The sequence below is a fragment of the Triturus cristatus genome, chromosome 11, assembly GCF_964204655.1.
Source record: "Triturus cristatus chromosome 11, aTriCri1.1, whole genome shotgun sequence".
NCBI lineage: Eukaryota > Metazoa > Chordata > Amphibia > Caudata > Salamandridae > Triturus > Triturus cristatus.
The window spans coordinates 924,617,252-924,634,183 of record NC_140594.1 but is presented as its reverse complement, the minus strand read 5'-3'; the positions used below and the strand labels follow the sequence as shown (position 1 = coordinate 924,634,183).

The 16,932-nt window shown below is 41.4% G+C and overlaps 1 protein-coding gene across 3 annotated transcripts in view; it reads right to left on the bottom strand.

The window, feature by feature from the left end:
* Positions 1-16,932, bottom strand: part of P2RY12 (purinergic receptor P2Y12) — a 497,887-nt gene that overhangs the window by 290,934 nt on the left and 190,021 nt on the right. The gene's annotated exons all lie outside the window — the stretch shown is intronic.

The window sequence follows — 16,932 nt, the reverse complement described above, 5'->3', positions numbered from 1 at the left end:
AAGTGTTGTAATGTCTCATGTGTTATGTGTTTTGGTATATCTTGTTGAATGTACTATACACTTTTCTATAAAATGTGTTACTGATTGAATTTATTTTGATATTTTTAAAAAACATATTGTTAATTGTAGAAGAATATGTTGACACAGAAGAAGGGTGTAAATAGAAATCATTTGTGTTTAAAAGAAACATGAAGGTCACCATTATTGTGAAGCCTGATTTAGCAGATGAGAGACATCGTCTTTGTGATACCTACATAATGTTTATGATATATGTATTTAGCATCATGTCAGATACAGATGTGAGACTTCTCTCATGTCTCAGACATATTGAGAGTTATACAAACAAAATAGTCATTATAAAGAAATGTTTGTAAAATGAATACTAGTGAGTAACCGCGATCACATGGGCAGAAAGTATCCATGTATGTTTAATCTATCAGTCCTCATCTCTTGGCCACTATCTCATTATCTAGGTTCCTATATATAGTGAATGTAAGGGTGACATTGATAGAGTGAATCAAGGCATCCCATGTGTGACGATGACTGTTTGCCATATAGAAAATAGACAAAGGATAACGACTGAGAGTGTAGTAACATGTGCTTCAACTGCTTATTGTTTAATAATAGCCATCAAAAAAGACAATGTGAAAATAACAATTTTGCATTGCTTAGGGGAGTGGCATGCTGGACTCTTTGTCACATTTATTCTTGATATCGTTAAAAAGTATTTCAATGGACATGTACCCTCATCATTTCATTTTTTGTGTCACCAGTCCCTTTCAGACTCGGTGGCATCATTCCTTCTGAATGGGTAGTGCATGCAAAACCAGAGGGAACCAAGACCAAGAAGGACCTTAGCTGCTAGGTGGTTACTCAAAGACTTCCGCATCAACAGTGTCGAGGATACATTTTATACAAGCAAAGAGAGTGTGGCCGCTCAGAGAGCCAGTTCCCCTCAGTTTAAAAGACCCTGGGTGGAGGCTATGGAGCCCACTGAGTAGGTGGAATAGATAGACACCACATGCCAGTGGAAGTTAGATGATGGGGCTAATCCTGACACTGAAGAGGAAACATCAGCCTTGTCCCAGTTGCGGGTTTCAACTTCTTCAAGGAATGAGGACGCCCCCTCATCAGTCAGAGGCCTCCAGCTGCACTCCCTACCACACATCCTCCTCTTAAAAGTGCCTGCCTAGACCTTTGGTGGCCGAGAGTAACACTTATGTGAGCATTGGACATTATAGTTTGTTTTTGAGTCCCAGTTGACTAATGCTCATACTTTGGCTGTGTAGATTGATATGTCATTTATCATCAACATGCCTAAGGCATGTTGCTTTTCATCTTTCTCCTTTCGCAAATGAAGATTTTCTTGGAGAATCTTTGTCTTTTTTTAGACTAATGGTTTAACCTTTTCCAAGGCATGAGCCTGTTTCTCCAGCACCCTTGGTACATCAGCTTGGAAAGATTTGATCTTGCCTCCATTTGTTCAGCATCAGCCGTACAAAAGATTGTTGTTGGAAAAACGATTCCTCACAGACAACAGAATTTTTCCCTGCAACACCCCATATGCATAGCTATTTAAGAATGTCATCAAGTTTCCATTATGTAGGGGATTGGCACTTTGGTAGGTTGCAGGAGAGAGATTGGTGAATGAGGGAAGGTTTTCCTCACCACAGATTTATTTTCTCTTGTTATCCAAAGAGAAAACTGGAGCTGTCTCTGTGTTGGAGAGTGGAGCAGGTGAAATGAACTGGGATACCACTAGGCTGAGATGTGGGTTGATGAAAAGTCCTGAACAGCAGGTACAAACATCTGTTTATTTGTACCTGTTGCCTCGGGATTTCCAATCAGTTTGGTGTTTGAGGGAGGGAGACTGCTGGCTGGCTTTGGGGTCTTCTTTGGGATGTTTTCTTGAGTAGGTTCAACATTCTCACCTCCCCTCCTCCTCATCACCCAGAGCTGAGTTGGCAGCAGGCATGCCAGGAACATTTTCTCCTATGATTGAACACCGTACTGGGCTTGTGAATGATAAGACATCATCGTTAGGCTCTTTGTCCTCGGGAGCTAAAGTAAAAGTGCTTTTAAATTATTATCAAACGCTTAAGTCGTTTTATTCATTTTGTATATCCCTAAGGTTGACAGTAGATGGAAGTTCCATATATAATACCCACTCACAAACAAAACCTAAGTTTTTCTATTATCTTATCCATCTATCTATCTATCTATCTATCTATCTATCTATCTATCTATCTATCTATCTATCTATCTATCTATCTATCTATCTATCTATCTATCTATCTATCTATCTATCTATCTATCTATCTATCTATCTATCTATCTATCTATCTATCTATCTATCTAGACCGTCCTGATCGCATGTGTTGCCTTGCACTAACCTGTGAGTAATAAACATCAACTTGAAGTGTCGTTCGTGGTGCTGTGATCCTTGTCTGCAAACCTCTGGGAGACCAAGGGAGAAGCGGAAGGAATTGGCATTTAAAAAACCTTTGAAATTCACTGAAGAAACCAAAGGTTTCAGGGGCGTTATAGTTAGGAATTGGCATTCAAAAAACCTTCGAAATTCACTGAAAAAACCATAGGTTTCAGGGGTGTTATAGTTAGGTGGACATTTCCCTCGTACAAAACCCTAGAAATTCCCCTGTTATAGTTAGTTCAGCTAACTATAACTCGCGCCCCCGCAATGCACTGCTGATGACGTCACATATTACATCACTCATGACATGGTCAGTGACATCACTGATGGCATCACTCATGACATCTCAAATGACATCACTGATGACATCACTGATGACATCAACCAGTGACTGTGTGTTTCTGTAAATTTTAAATATGTTTTATATATTTATAGTGAAAGGCCTGTGGAAGAATGAGTGGCTGTACAAGTGTGTGTGAATGGATGATTTTCTAGGTGCGTAACTGACTCTATAAGTGAGTCATTAAATGTATCTTACTGCAGACTAGTGACTAAACTGTGTGAATGTCCGTATGTTTCTGCTGTTGGTGTATAAGTGGCTGCATGGTTTTGTGAATAGCTATATGAGTGTCTATATGGGTTATCGATTGGTTGTCTGAGTATCTGTATGGGTGCCTGAGTGTTTGTGTGGGTAGGCTCTGTGTGACTCTGTGCATAGGTGTGTGAGTGGGTGATTCTATGGGTGCATGGTTTTAAGAGTGCATCTGTGATGAACTGTATGGTTGAGCGAGTGTATGTATGGGTGTAATAGGGATTGAATGTATATCTCAGTGGTACATTTGTGGCTAACTACATATGTGAAAGGCAGTATATATGCGTGTAAGAGTATATAAGTGGGTATATGTGAGAGTGTGTGTTTGTGAGAGTGGCTGTATGGATGAGTGTGTGCTTGTATCAATGATTGTATAAGAGCGTAAGAATTTGGTACTATTTTTATGAGTAATTGAACTTGAGTGTGTATAACTGCATAGGTGAGTAAATGGGAGTGTGATTAATTATTTGCATGACTGACTAGGTGTGACAGTACCTCTATGGATGATTGGTGGTGTGTGAGTGTCTATGTAGGTGTATAAATGCATATGATAGTCTTGTACGGAGTGACTGTAAGTATGAGTGACTGTACATGTGAATGAGTGGAGGTGTATGTAGACCTAAGAGTTAATAAGTGGGTATGTAGTTATTGGTATTGGAGTATCTATGGTTTTGAGAATGGACGTCTGAAATTTTGAGTTTGTGTATCAACGGTTAAATTAGGGTGTGAGAAGAAGCAGTAATTTATCACATGGATGATGTCATCAGTCATGTCATCAGTGATGTCGTTTGAAATGTCATCAGTGATGTCATCAGTGATGTCACTGACCATGTCATGAGTGATGTAATATGTGACGTCATCAGCAGTGCATTGCGGGGGCGCGAGTTATAGTTAGCTGAACTAACTATAACAGGGGAATTTCTAGGGTTTTGTACGAGGGAAATGTCCAGCTAACTATAACACCCCTGAAACCTATGGTTTTTTCAGTGAATTTCTAAGGTATTTTGAATGCCGATTCCTAACTATAACGCCCCTGAAACCTTTGGTTTTTTCAGTGAATTTCAAAGGTTTTTTAAATGCCAATTCCTAACTATAACACCCCTGAAACCTATGTTTTTTTTCAGTGAATTTCAAAGGTTTTTTAAATGCTAATTCCTATCTATAACTTATCTCTAAAGATATCATGAAAAGCATTCTTTTTTAAAAGTAGGGTGCACATTAGTTTTGTGGAAAAGCATCTTTGTGATTGGTTAAGAAAAAGCAGTTTCAACGTGGAGTACATATCATAGGATAAAATTTGCTCAGCTCAACCACACCTGCTACTTGCATTTGGAAGGCACTGTTCGAACTTAAAACAATCGTCAAATTTTAACCTGCACGTGTCATTAAATGTTCAAGAAAATGTTACAAAAAGATAACGTAAAGTTTTAAAAAATTGATGAACTTTTAACCTGCACGTATTGTAGAATGTTCTAGAAAGTGTGTTGATAGAATACGTTGCACTTCTGACTTCTATGTGTTGTTGAATATTAAAAAAACGGTTCATATGGAAAATTAAAAAGAAACCAATAGAGAAGTTTTGAAACCTAAAAGAATCAAGGAACTATTCTAATTTATTTTTTACATGTATTTATGTGTGCAGCAACAACATTATAGACACAACAGCACTAGGAAGAGGAAGAAGCAGAGAGTGGGGGGAGATGGGCAGAATGGCACACATGCACAATTAAGTACAACACACATATAGACTAACAATGGCCAAAATGAAACACACCAACAAGGAGCACAAGTCACACAACCCACCAACATCACACCACTGAACGAGCATAGAAGTGAAAACCACGCTGCATTCATACAGGATGTGTACAAAGGCCAGTCGTTGGTGTTGTGGGATGTCTGCGACCGTGGTCATCATGGATGAGATGCCCAGCACGTGGCACATGGGCGAGTTCACTGTCTGTTACATTGCCAAACAGCTGCTTGTCCCTCACACGAGCCCCCACACTTATGTACGGTGCGCTGTTGTATCTCGTGCACTCGTACGGCACAACATTGTAATGCCTATTCGCGCATGTCCTGCTCCATTCCAACTACACCATCACAGTGCCGTTTGGAGGTGGTGCATGCCACTTTACAACATCGACTGCTGCGGCCCTTGTGGCAGGCTACACCAGAACACAGAGACACACTTACCGCACTTTCTGTACACGGACATGTCCGAGACACCCCGTTCCCCTTGCCGAATAGGCACACCACTGCGCTGACCTGTGTACCCCGGACCAACACACGCCGGTTGTACATGCAGGAGGATGCGTGCGTAGCTATATGTCCAGGCTCACTGCCAAAGCTGAGGTGACAGCACACTGTGATATTGCAGGGCTCGTGCCTATCATGCTAACACAATGACCACAGGGACACACTTGCTCAGATGTGGGTTTGGGGTGCATTGGCGGTCCTGAAGTTGTTGCGATGAGTCTTGTGGCCCTCATGGGTATCCCTGTATCATGCTCATTGACTCTATGGCACCTGTGGGTGTTCTGGTGTGCCTCTTGGCTGTGTTCCTTTTCATGGTGCAGGTAGTTGTCCTGCTTAACAGCAGCAGAAAGCAGGTGTAAAATCCCTGGTGCTAACGTGTCTTATCGCCGGAATTTGTTTCGCATTGCAATTGGTGTGAAAGTTGTGATGTGATTTTTTTCGTGTGCAGAACAATATACAAACTGAGCAGTGTATCTCGTCAAGATCCAGCACCTGACGCACTATTCCCAATCAATATAAATACAATGAGATTTCTTAATAGATTTTGTATGTACACTGTAAGTGCAGCCAATACCTCAGTGCAATTCAATACAGGATTTTAGTATTTAGAATAAATCGGAAAGGTGCACCTCGTGTCTTTTTGCACGGGAACGGCTACTCTCCATTTCATTATCAGCACTTTAACGGAAGTAAAGTTGAGATAAATCTAACACACTATTCGGAAGTTGGTGCAAACTGCAGTTATCACCAGTATTCCAGCGATAAGTGTCCCAAAATTTAACACCATGGTGGACTCCATCAAATAACAGTAATAAGAACAAGAAAGAGTCACACAGCAGTTAAGAAAACAACCCAAAACGTTATTAATTTTTTTTTCAAACTTTATTTTTTATAATAATAAATATATAAATGATAAACTATTTTCAAACTTTATTTTTTTATTAACATATATATGAACAATAAACTAATAAACAAAATGTAACAACAATAATACAAAACAACAAGGCGGAAGACTCCTGTGGGAATCATGGATGCCGACGACAGACCTGGAAAATCAGAAAGATTGTTAAAAAAAAAGCAACATGGTATTCTCAACAAAATACCACAAGAAACAAATCACAGATATATAAAATGCATACAGCGAACAACATTTTATAAGTTTAACTTACAAAAACTGTAAATATTGGCGCTTTAAAATATTTACCGAATCTGAGGAATTTTTTTTGCAGAAGGCACCACGCCCACAACGTTTTTCTTCAGTGGTGAGGAAATGTTTTACTTTTCCCAAGGGGCAAACAAAGACCAATGCCACCTTCATCACTCGCAAGATTTGCCAAAGAGTTCTGTTACGAGGGGATCCTAACAAAAAATACTCGTGCGGCACAGCAAGTATGATGAAACGCCTAAGGACCCTTCATCCAAACAATCTTGCACGAGAAGAGTGCAAACAGATGAGAAACACTCCTGTTCTGTATCTGTAAAAAAGAATCACAAATAAAAGTATATTAATAACTTTCAAATTTATACTATTCCATTATTGTACAAACACATTTTATATAAAAACTGACTAAGAAACTATAGCCCTGAACCACAAGTGTGACGATCGTTAAAACACTACATGCATAGCGCATACTACTTTGAAGCAGTTCATGCCCTAAAGCCTACCTTACTAAAAGACTACATGCTAACTGACTAAATGATTACAGTACTATAAGGAGACACACTGGGTGAGTGACAGGGTGTTTGCTAGAAGAGTATGAATACTAACTAGGGAATTGAAGATGGGAAACACAACTGTGTAGGTGATTAGAGGACTGCATCCATGCTGCATAGGCATTTAAAGCAGTCCATGTGCTAAGGCCTGGCTCACTGCATGACTACTTGGGTACTGACTGAATTATTAGAGTACAGCAAGGAGAGTGCCTAGCTGAATTTATAAGTGCTAGGCTTTTCGCACAGGGAATGGATTAGTACTTGGTACTGAATGGGTCACTAGAGGAGTGCAAAGGCAGTGACAAGTGCTGGACTGTATGGATACTGACTAGGAAATTGAAAGTGTGAAAGACAAGTGTCTAGGTGGTTAGAAGACTGCATGCATAGTGCATAGGGGTTTGAAGCAGTCCATGTGCTAAGGCCTGGCTCAGTGTATGAATACTTAGGCACTGACTGAATGATTAGAGTACTGCAAAGGTAGCATCTCGGTGAATTTATAAGTGTTTGCGTTTTAGCACAGTGAATGGATTAGTACATGGTGCTGAATGGGTCACTAGAGGACTGCAAAGGGAGTGACAGGATATTTCCTGGAAGTGTATGGATACTGATTAGGGAATTGAATGTGAGAAAGACAATTGTGTAGGTGGTTAGAGGACTGCATGCATAGTGGATAAGGGTTTGAAGCAGTCCATATACTAAGGCCTGGGTCACTTGATGAGTACTTGGGTACTGACTGAATGATTAGAGTACTGCAAGGAGAGTGCCTGGGTGAATTTATTAGGGTTTGGCGCTGTGAATGGATTAGCACATGATGCTGAATGTGTCACTAGAGGAGTGCAACGGCAGTGACAGGGTGTTTGCTGGAAGTGAACGGATACTGACTGGGGAATTGAAGGTGTGAAAGACAAGTGTGTAGATGGTTAGAAGACTGCATGCATAGTGGATATGGGTTTGACGTAGTCCATGTGCTAAGACCTGGCTCAGTGCATGAATACTTAGGCAGTGACTGAATCATTAGAGTACTGGAAAGAGAGTGTCTAGGTGAATTTATAAGTGTTTGAGTTTTGGCACAGTCAATGGATTAGTACATGCTGTTGAATGGGTTTCTAGAGGACTGCAAAGGAAGTGACAGGATGTTTCCTGGAAGTGTATGGATACTAACTAGGGAATTGAAGGTGTAAAAGACAAGTGTATAGTATGTCAGAACACTTTTATTGGAAGCAATCTATTCGGTACTTAGAAACTGACTAAATAATCAGACTACTTCTAGGACAGTGCTTAGGTAAAACTTTTAAATTTTCAGTTCTGCCACAGTGAACAGAATAGTACATGGTACTGCACCTTAGTGTCAAACCCTGACTAATTTTATCAATGCATGAGCAAAGACTAGCTTCTAATGCTACTAAAACTTGACAACATGAGAGGTTTTAAATTAGTTATCTGTCAGCAAATACACAATGTTACCAAATGCTTCTCTCTCAGTGGTTCTCAAATGCACACAGACTCACAGTGTGATTCTAGACAACAACCACTATACCTAGGAGTTTACCAAAAATAATTCACTACTGTGGAAGTGGTAAGCGAACTGCACACAATCTTCATATTTCAGGACTGCACTTTTATGTCAAAGCCTGACTCATATAATCAAAGCATAAGCAAAGACTGGCTTCTAATGCTACTAAAACTTCACAACATGACCGGTTTTCAAACAGGTATATGTCAGCAAATACACGATGTTACCAAATGCTTCTCTCACAATCCTTACCCAAATACACACAGACTCACAGTGTGATTTTAGACAAGCAACACTATCCTAGGAGTTTACCAAAACTCATTCACTACTCTGGAAGAGTTAATGGTACTGCACACGATCTACATATTTAAGTACACCACATAAGTGTCAAAGCCTGACTCATTTAATCAACGCATAAGCAAAGACTGGTTTCTAATCCTACTAAAACTTCACAACATGACAGGTTTTAAACCAGTTATCTGTCAGCAAATACATGATGTTACCAAATGCTTCTCTCACAGTGATCCCAAATACACACTAACTCACAGTGTGATTCTAGACAAGCACCACTATCCCTATGAGCTTACCAAAACTCATTCACTACAGTGAAAGTCGTAAGGGAACTGCACACAATCTACATATTTCACGACTGCAATTTACTGTCAATGCCTCACTCATTTAATGAAAGCATAAGCCATAACTGTCTTCTAATGCTACTAAAACTTGACAACCTGACTGGTTTTAAAACAGTTATCTGTCAGCAAATACATGATATTACCAAATGCTTCCCTCACAGTGGTTCCCAAATGCACACAGACTCACTGTGTGATTCTAGACAAACAACACTATCCCTTGCACTATACCAAAACACATTTCTTCATCTAGAAGTAGTACTACATTTTAGTATAAAAACATAACATAACTCATTTCACAAATTCATAAACAATGACTGGTTTCTAATTCTACCAAAATATAAAAACTGCACAGTTATCTCTCTACAAACACATGAAAAACACAAATGCCTATCACAGAATGGTTTCTACATGCACACACATTGTAGAGAAAAAAAGTACTCCCTACGCTTTAGCAGGAAAAATACATTAGTCTGATTAAAATCAAAATAGTCTACATACATCCCCTCACAATTAAATAACTAATCTTTCAAGTTCTTTTGTAGATTAAGGAGTATATCAATCACTCACCATATTTTCTTTTACAGAATCTCTGCACTGTGCACCTCTCAGCAAAAGCAAAGAATGGAAAAGTTTCCCTTTCATTTTCCACACATATACATGTAAACATCAAATGACAATCCTTCGCACATAAATTCAAAAGCAAATACACATTTCTATTGGTTAAACATTTCAACCCTTTCCAACTGAAATACATTTCAACCCTTCCCTCAATCTGTCTTCTGCCTGTTACCATAGAAACAGGTCATGGAACACTGCACTGGGCTCACAGGTCACAAGTTCAGCACACAATGTTCCTACACAAGACAGGAAGTGTGCTTGACTTTTCAACATATCAGCTTATCATATATAATGTTCCTTACAATCTGTTTTTGTTAACCAATAACAATAATACCTTTAAAAAACAAAAATATACACCCTACCTTTCAGTGTAGAAAGTTGTTATACAACCAATGATTTCTTGTCGTTTTTCAAAAAACGTTGCTGTGGATCCGCGCACCCACCGCGAGAGAATCCGTGCATCCAACGCGATAGGATGCGCACACCGTGCACGCATTTCGCCGCTTTTAAAAATAAATAAATAAAGGGGGGCCACAGGGGGTCCTTCTGGGACCCCCTATGCAGATCTAGAGGGTCAGAGTATTTCCACTCTGCCCCCTTTATATCTTTTACACACTTATTCCCCTTACATCTCCAGCCTCGCTTCTACCGAGGCAGAAAATGTTCCTGGGACCGGTTGCAGGGTTTCACCCCTCTTCAGCCAGGATAGCTTGATTCCAGTGGCAGTTCGGGCTGGACTGTTCCCATGAGGCACAGGGTCAAGACTGATTTGCATATGGCTGGGTCCAAACTGGAATGGCATGGTGAGCAAAATACCGATGGATTTACGCCCAGATCTCTGTACTGGGGGGAATGTATGACATTGTTCTGCATTCTGTCCATCAATAGTTCTTTTTGCATTTGTCACCCCGAGTGGGATGGGTATGCTCAGACGTGAGTCCTGTGCTCTCTATGCCACTGGAATCAAGCTATCCTGGCTGAAGAGGGGTGAAACCCTGAAACCGGTTCTAGGATGCTTGTTTCCAGTCCAGGGAGGACCTGTCCTGGCAGTTCGGGCTGAACTGTTCCCATTGGGCACAGGGTCAAGACTGATTTGCAAATGGCTGGGTCCAAACTGGAATGGCATGGTGAGCAAAAAAACGATGGATTTAGGCCCAGATCTCTGTACTGGGGTGAATGTATGACTTTGTTCTGCATTCTGTCCATCAATAGTTCTTTTTGCATTTGTCTCCCCAACAGCAGTATTATCGCAGTGGATGTCTAATCCCGCTAGGGGGGGCAACGTGCTGTATTTTTATACATATGTGTGTATATATATGTGTGTGTGTGTATATACAATGAAAAAACGAAAGGTTTCTGTGACATTATAGTTAGGCTCCGATTTCACTTGTACAAAAACCATAGAAATTCAGCAGTTATAGTTAGCTGAGCTAACTATAACTTAGGCCCCCGCAATGCACTGCTTATGACTTCACATATTACATCACTCATGACATGGTCAGTGGCATCACTGATGACATCTCAAATGACACCGCTGACACCGCTGATGACATCATCTATTCTGTGTAAGTTTCTTGCAAGTGTTTATGATTGTTAAACATATACACTAAGCAACTACAAAACTTAAATTAGTATACTAGGTATACTACTAATTTGTGATACTACTTCTAACATAAATTATGTGAGTGACTGTGTGTATCCGTGTGTGAGTGGGTGTATAAGTGGCCACATGAGTGTGTGAGTGGATGTGTGAGTAGCTGTATAGGTGTATAAGTAGATGTGTGAGTAGCAGTGTCAGTGAGTGAGCAGCAGTGTCAGTGGATGTATTGGTCAATGAGTGTGTCTGTCAGTGGTTGTATGAGTGAGTGAGGGGCTACATAGGTGGGTGAGTGGGTGTCTGAATGGCTGTCTGAGCGAGTGACTGGGTATGTAAGTGGCTGTATGGGTGAATGAGTGGGTCTTTGAGTGGGTGTTTGGTTAAATGAGTTGGTGTGTGAGTGGCTGCATTGGAGAGTGGGTGTCTGTGTGAATGAACTGATGTGTGAGTGCTTGTATCGATGTGGGAATGGGTATGCTAGTGGTTGTGTGGGTATGTAAGTACTTGTATGGGTGAATGAGTGACTCTGTTGAGAGACTGTATGGGCTACTTAGTGGGTTTGTGGGTGGCTGTATAGGTGAGTAAGTGGGTGTGTGAGTAGCATATGGGTGAATATGTGACTGTGCGAGTGGCTGTATGGGTGTATAATTGGTTGTATGAGTACTGTATGGATGAGTGTGTGGTTTTGTGAGTGGCTGTATGAGTGTGTCAGTAGGTGTGTAAGTGGCTCTATGGATTAGTTAGTGTTTATGTGAGTAATTCTATGTGTATGTGAATGCTTGTGTGAGTGTGTAAGTGGGTGTAGGAAAGGTTGTATAGGGCATTTGAGTGGTTCTGTGGATGATGATGTCATGATTGATGTCATTTGTGATGTCATGAGTGATGTAATATGTGCAGTCATGAGCAGTGCATTGTGCGGGCATAAGTTATAGTTAGCCCAGGTATTTATAACTGCTGAAATTCTATGGTCTTGTACAAGTGAAATCTGAGTCTAAATATGATGTTCCTGTAACCTCTGTTTTTTTACAGTGAATTTATAAGTTTTTTTAATTCTATTTCCTAACTATAATGTCCCTGCAACCTTTGTTTTATTGTGAATTTCTATTTGTTTTACATTTTATATCCTAACTGTAGCCTTTAAATGTTGAGAGAGGGTGGGTTAGTGGCTGTATAGGTCACTGCCTTGGTGTGTAAGTGGCTGTAAGGGCCTGCGAGTGAGTGTATCAGTGATTGTATTGGTCTGTGAGTAGGTGTGACAGTGGCTATATGAGTCTGTGAGTGGGTGTATGAGTGGCTGTATGGGTCTGCAAGTAGCTGTGTGAGTGTCTGTATGGGTCTGTGAGTGGGTGTGTGAGTGAGGTTGTGGTTCTGTGTGAGAGTGCCTGTGTGGGTCTGCAACTGGGTGTGTGAGTGGCTGTATGGGTCTGTGATTGGTATGTGAGTGGTTATGTGGGTGTGTGAGTGGGTATGTGAGTAGCTGTGTGGGTTTGTGAATGGGTGTGCGAGCGAGAGGCTGTGTTGGTATGTGAGTGGGTGTGCGATTCCCTGTGTGTGTCTGCGAGTGGCTGTATGGGTCTGTGACTGGGTGTGTGAGTGGTTATGTGGGTGTACAAGTAGCTGTGTGAGTGTGTGAGTGAGTTTATGAGTGGCTGTATGGGTTTGTGAGTAGGTGTGTGAAGGGCTATTTGGGTCTCTGATTGTGTGTGTGTATGGGTCTGTACAGTGGGTGAATAAAGGAGGCACGGCCTCTGATGAGCTCTCAGCAATCCTGCTGTTTGGGACTTACTGGTGGTAACAGGAGGGGTTCTTGGCCCCAAGGACCCTCACCATCCAAGGGGACTTCATCCCCCAATGAGTAGTGTGCCAGGAAGTGTGTTCGCAGAGTGCTGGACATAGAGGGCAGAGCCTCCAATGACCTCAAAGCAATTCTGCCGAGTCAGACTTACTGGTGGTAACAGGAGGGGCACTCCCACATGTTTTTTATTAAATGGCCTGAGAAGTGGTGGTCCATGGGGCATGGGTGGGTCACGTGCTGTAAAGCCCCAGGGAGGAGGTGGCCCCCAGGGCTCTAAAGAGACCGTGGAGGAAGGTCTGTGTAGCCCCCTCCACTATTTTAACAAAAGCCCCGGTGAGGTGGTGGTTCCAATGAGCCCATGGAGTGGGGTCTACGTGGCCCCCCTCATATATTTAAATTTAGCCCCACAGAGGTGGTTGTCCCCTGGCCTCGAAGAGCCGTAGGTAAGGGGCCCATGCACCCACTCTTTCTTTTTAACAATCCCCGGGGCCTGCCCCTTTTTTTAAAAAAATTGTAAAAAGGAGGGAGGCACCGAGAGCTTTCTGGCCCCCCTCATGGGCCAGTTTTTGCCCCGTGGACCCCATCCACCGAGGCCTGTCCCATATAAAATAAAAAAAATAAAAAAATAACAAGGGAGGGGTCCATGTGGCCCCTTTCCCGGGCTGATTGCGGGCACGCGGACCCAATTTCCTTGGGGCCCAGCCTTCAGTGTAAGTGCCCTAGCCCACCCAGGGCACCCACATTTTCAACGTGAGGGACTGTGGGGGTAGCCTGAAAGCCCCCTAGTACCTACTGGCTCCTGCGGGATCTGGGATTGCTTTGAGACCCAGGGAGCTTCTGTACCTTACAATATCTACAAGAGGTAGTGGTGGTATATGCAGTAGCACATCAATTCCAAGCAACATATTCATTTATATTTATGTGTAGAAAGTTACCAGTGCTGGTGCCCCTCAAGGTAACAACAAGAAAACACTCCACTACCACGGATGTCACCACACAGAAGTTCAGCCGAACTACCGTGCTAAGCTTAACAGAACAACTGTACCTCGGCACTCTCAAAATTCACATCTTTATTCATGAATAGGAAAACATATTCATATATCAAAAACCCAATGTGGCAGCTCACAGGAAACCAGTCTGGGGAAACAATTATGCAAAGTTCTATTTAGTTTCCAACGACAGCGTTTCACTCAAAATACAGTGACCTGTTTGGTACAACACAATCGAAAAAAACCTATATTGTTTCACATTAGACAATATTATTACAAATTAGCACATGGAGGTCCCATTCTTGAAACCTCCTTGTTGGCAAACGATGAAGGCAGCCGACAAGTGTTTTGTTACAATTGTAACTTCTTCAAGGCTTACTGTTAATGGATGTTGACTCTCAAAATTTGGACTGTCGACTCAACGTGTAATATTAAAATGTCGCACAACAAACAGAGTCCAGAGACCCTTAAGTTAGATAATGCTGGTATTGGATCAATCGTAGAAAACATCCACATCAAGAAGAGTAGGTCCTGGGAAGGATGAGTTCAGCCCCCAGTAGTAGGCACATGCTCTATCTAATGTATCACCCACTCAGATGGGATGAAGAAGAGCGTACTTAGGACCAATTCAATGACATAACAATCAGGTAAAGTATTCTGTGAGAGGTCTCACTCGTTAGTTCAAAAGGGGGTGGACCCCAAAGTCAAATATTTCCAATATCACCTTAAGAACTAATACGGTTGGGGGCTAAAGTGTGCCCTTGGAAGTGAAATGGAGGAGCGAGGGTTGTGATATTCCCCTGCTCTCGGCTTGGGGGTGGCCCGAGCACCCCCAATACGGGGAGGTGGCAGTCCACGGGGCTGCGGGGGCCCCAGGGCCCCCTGCATCTCCATCAATATGTTTTCCCCAGGGAGTTGACAGTCCCCTGGCTCAGGGTTGACACATGGACCCCCCCTGCATTACTAAATACACTTGCCTCTAGGGCCTGGCTCACCTAGGGGCCTATATTTTATGAAGCATGGGATCCCAGAATTCATTTAAAAACTAAATTTGCCACCGATTCGCGGATCCACCAGCGAATCCGCTGCAAATCTAAAATAAAATAGAAAGCTTTTAAACCCCAGCAGGGTCCCTGTACGAACCTCCACCATATCTGGGGGGTCAGGGTATTCCTATGTTGCCCTCTTATCTTTATTTTTTACGTTTGTTTTGGGACTCGACTTTGAGCCGAGTTCCTAGATGGCTGCTTCCTGGTTGAAGTGTTGGCAGCCAATCAAATTTTAGTCGGATCCACGAGTCCACTGTAAGGACTCAAGTCCCCAGATATCTATATTTTTTAAACTTTAATTTCTCTTAAACTACTAAAAGGATTTACACTAAGTCACAAAAGCACCTTTTCTGGACCAAAAGCTAGCTTTCTGCCAAATTTGGTGTAATTCGGTTCAGCAGTTCGGGCTGTAGTCGTATTCAAAAAATGAAACTCCCTATATATATATATATATATATATATATATATATATATATATATATATATATATATATATATATATATATATAATATGGGGAAACTGCATCTTGGGACCACCATTTTTTCTTGACGGATCACCCTGAAACTTTGAACACAGCAGCTGAACCAAAATGGGAAAGTTTTGTGGAGATTCGTCAAGCGGCGCCAATGTTATTGGCAAAACAAAAAAACTATTTTCCTATGGAAACTTTGTTCCGAACTATAACTACCTACTGCCTACTGCCAGTAGGTAATATGTATATCTATCTATATATACTGCAAAATTATGAGTAACCATCAGGTAGACCCCTGAACAATATGTACTGGATATATCTTATTAAGGATATCGGATTTAATGAAGGGTAAGAGTACGACTAGGTCTCACCGAATGATAAGGAGTTGCACAAATGAGTGGGCACATCAGATCATTGTGTTGTATTCATCAAGATGTGCATCCAACTAACAAGTATACCAAAGAGAAAAAATAGAAGATGGTGATCATGTTCCTAATTCTTTGTAATAATTGAGATGTCACCAAAATGAATTTAGATTACTGGGTGTGACATCAGAAATCAAATGTAAATGTAAATGATTTTTACTGAAGAGCTCAGCAATAAAATATATGAATTACAAATTATTATAATTCAAGAGTAAGGATGCATATGCACGCTTCCTGCAGTTACAAAATGGCCACTGTACTTTTTAACTGTGTTAGAATGAGTAGAAATACTAGTCCTCTGTTTATGTTTACCTTTTTAAGATTTCCAGAGCACGGTACATCAGAGGTGTATTTTAATTCTTCAGGCACAATGGTATGGTGACATTGAATAAGGCTGGGGAGTCAAAACGTGTTTGTCAGCCAAGGTTACGGGTAAAAAATGAAATAAACATTAAGATAAACAAGCCCGGAGTGCCCAGCTTTTTTTGGGGAAGAGGAAGTGTTTCGCGACTCCGTCCTCGCGTGCTATGAGCACCCTATATGCTGAGAGCCGTAGAAGGGAGTTTAGAAGGGCAGTGGATAGTTACAGTTAGGACCAAAGTTTCCATAGGAAAATCGTTTTTTGTTTTGCCAATAACTTTGGCACGGCTTGACAAATCTCCACAAGACTCACAACACTTTCCCATTTTGGTTCAGCTGCTGTGTTAAAAGTTTCAGGGTGATCCATCAAGCGGGGGCCGAGATTTATATATATATATATATATATATATAAACCAAAGACCTCCCTCGAAGAAAGGATCCAAGCACACACAGGCGTGGACAGACTGGCAGCTTTATTAGACAAGC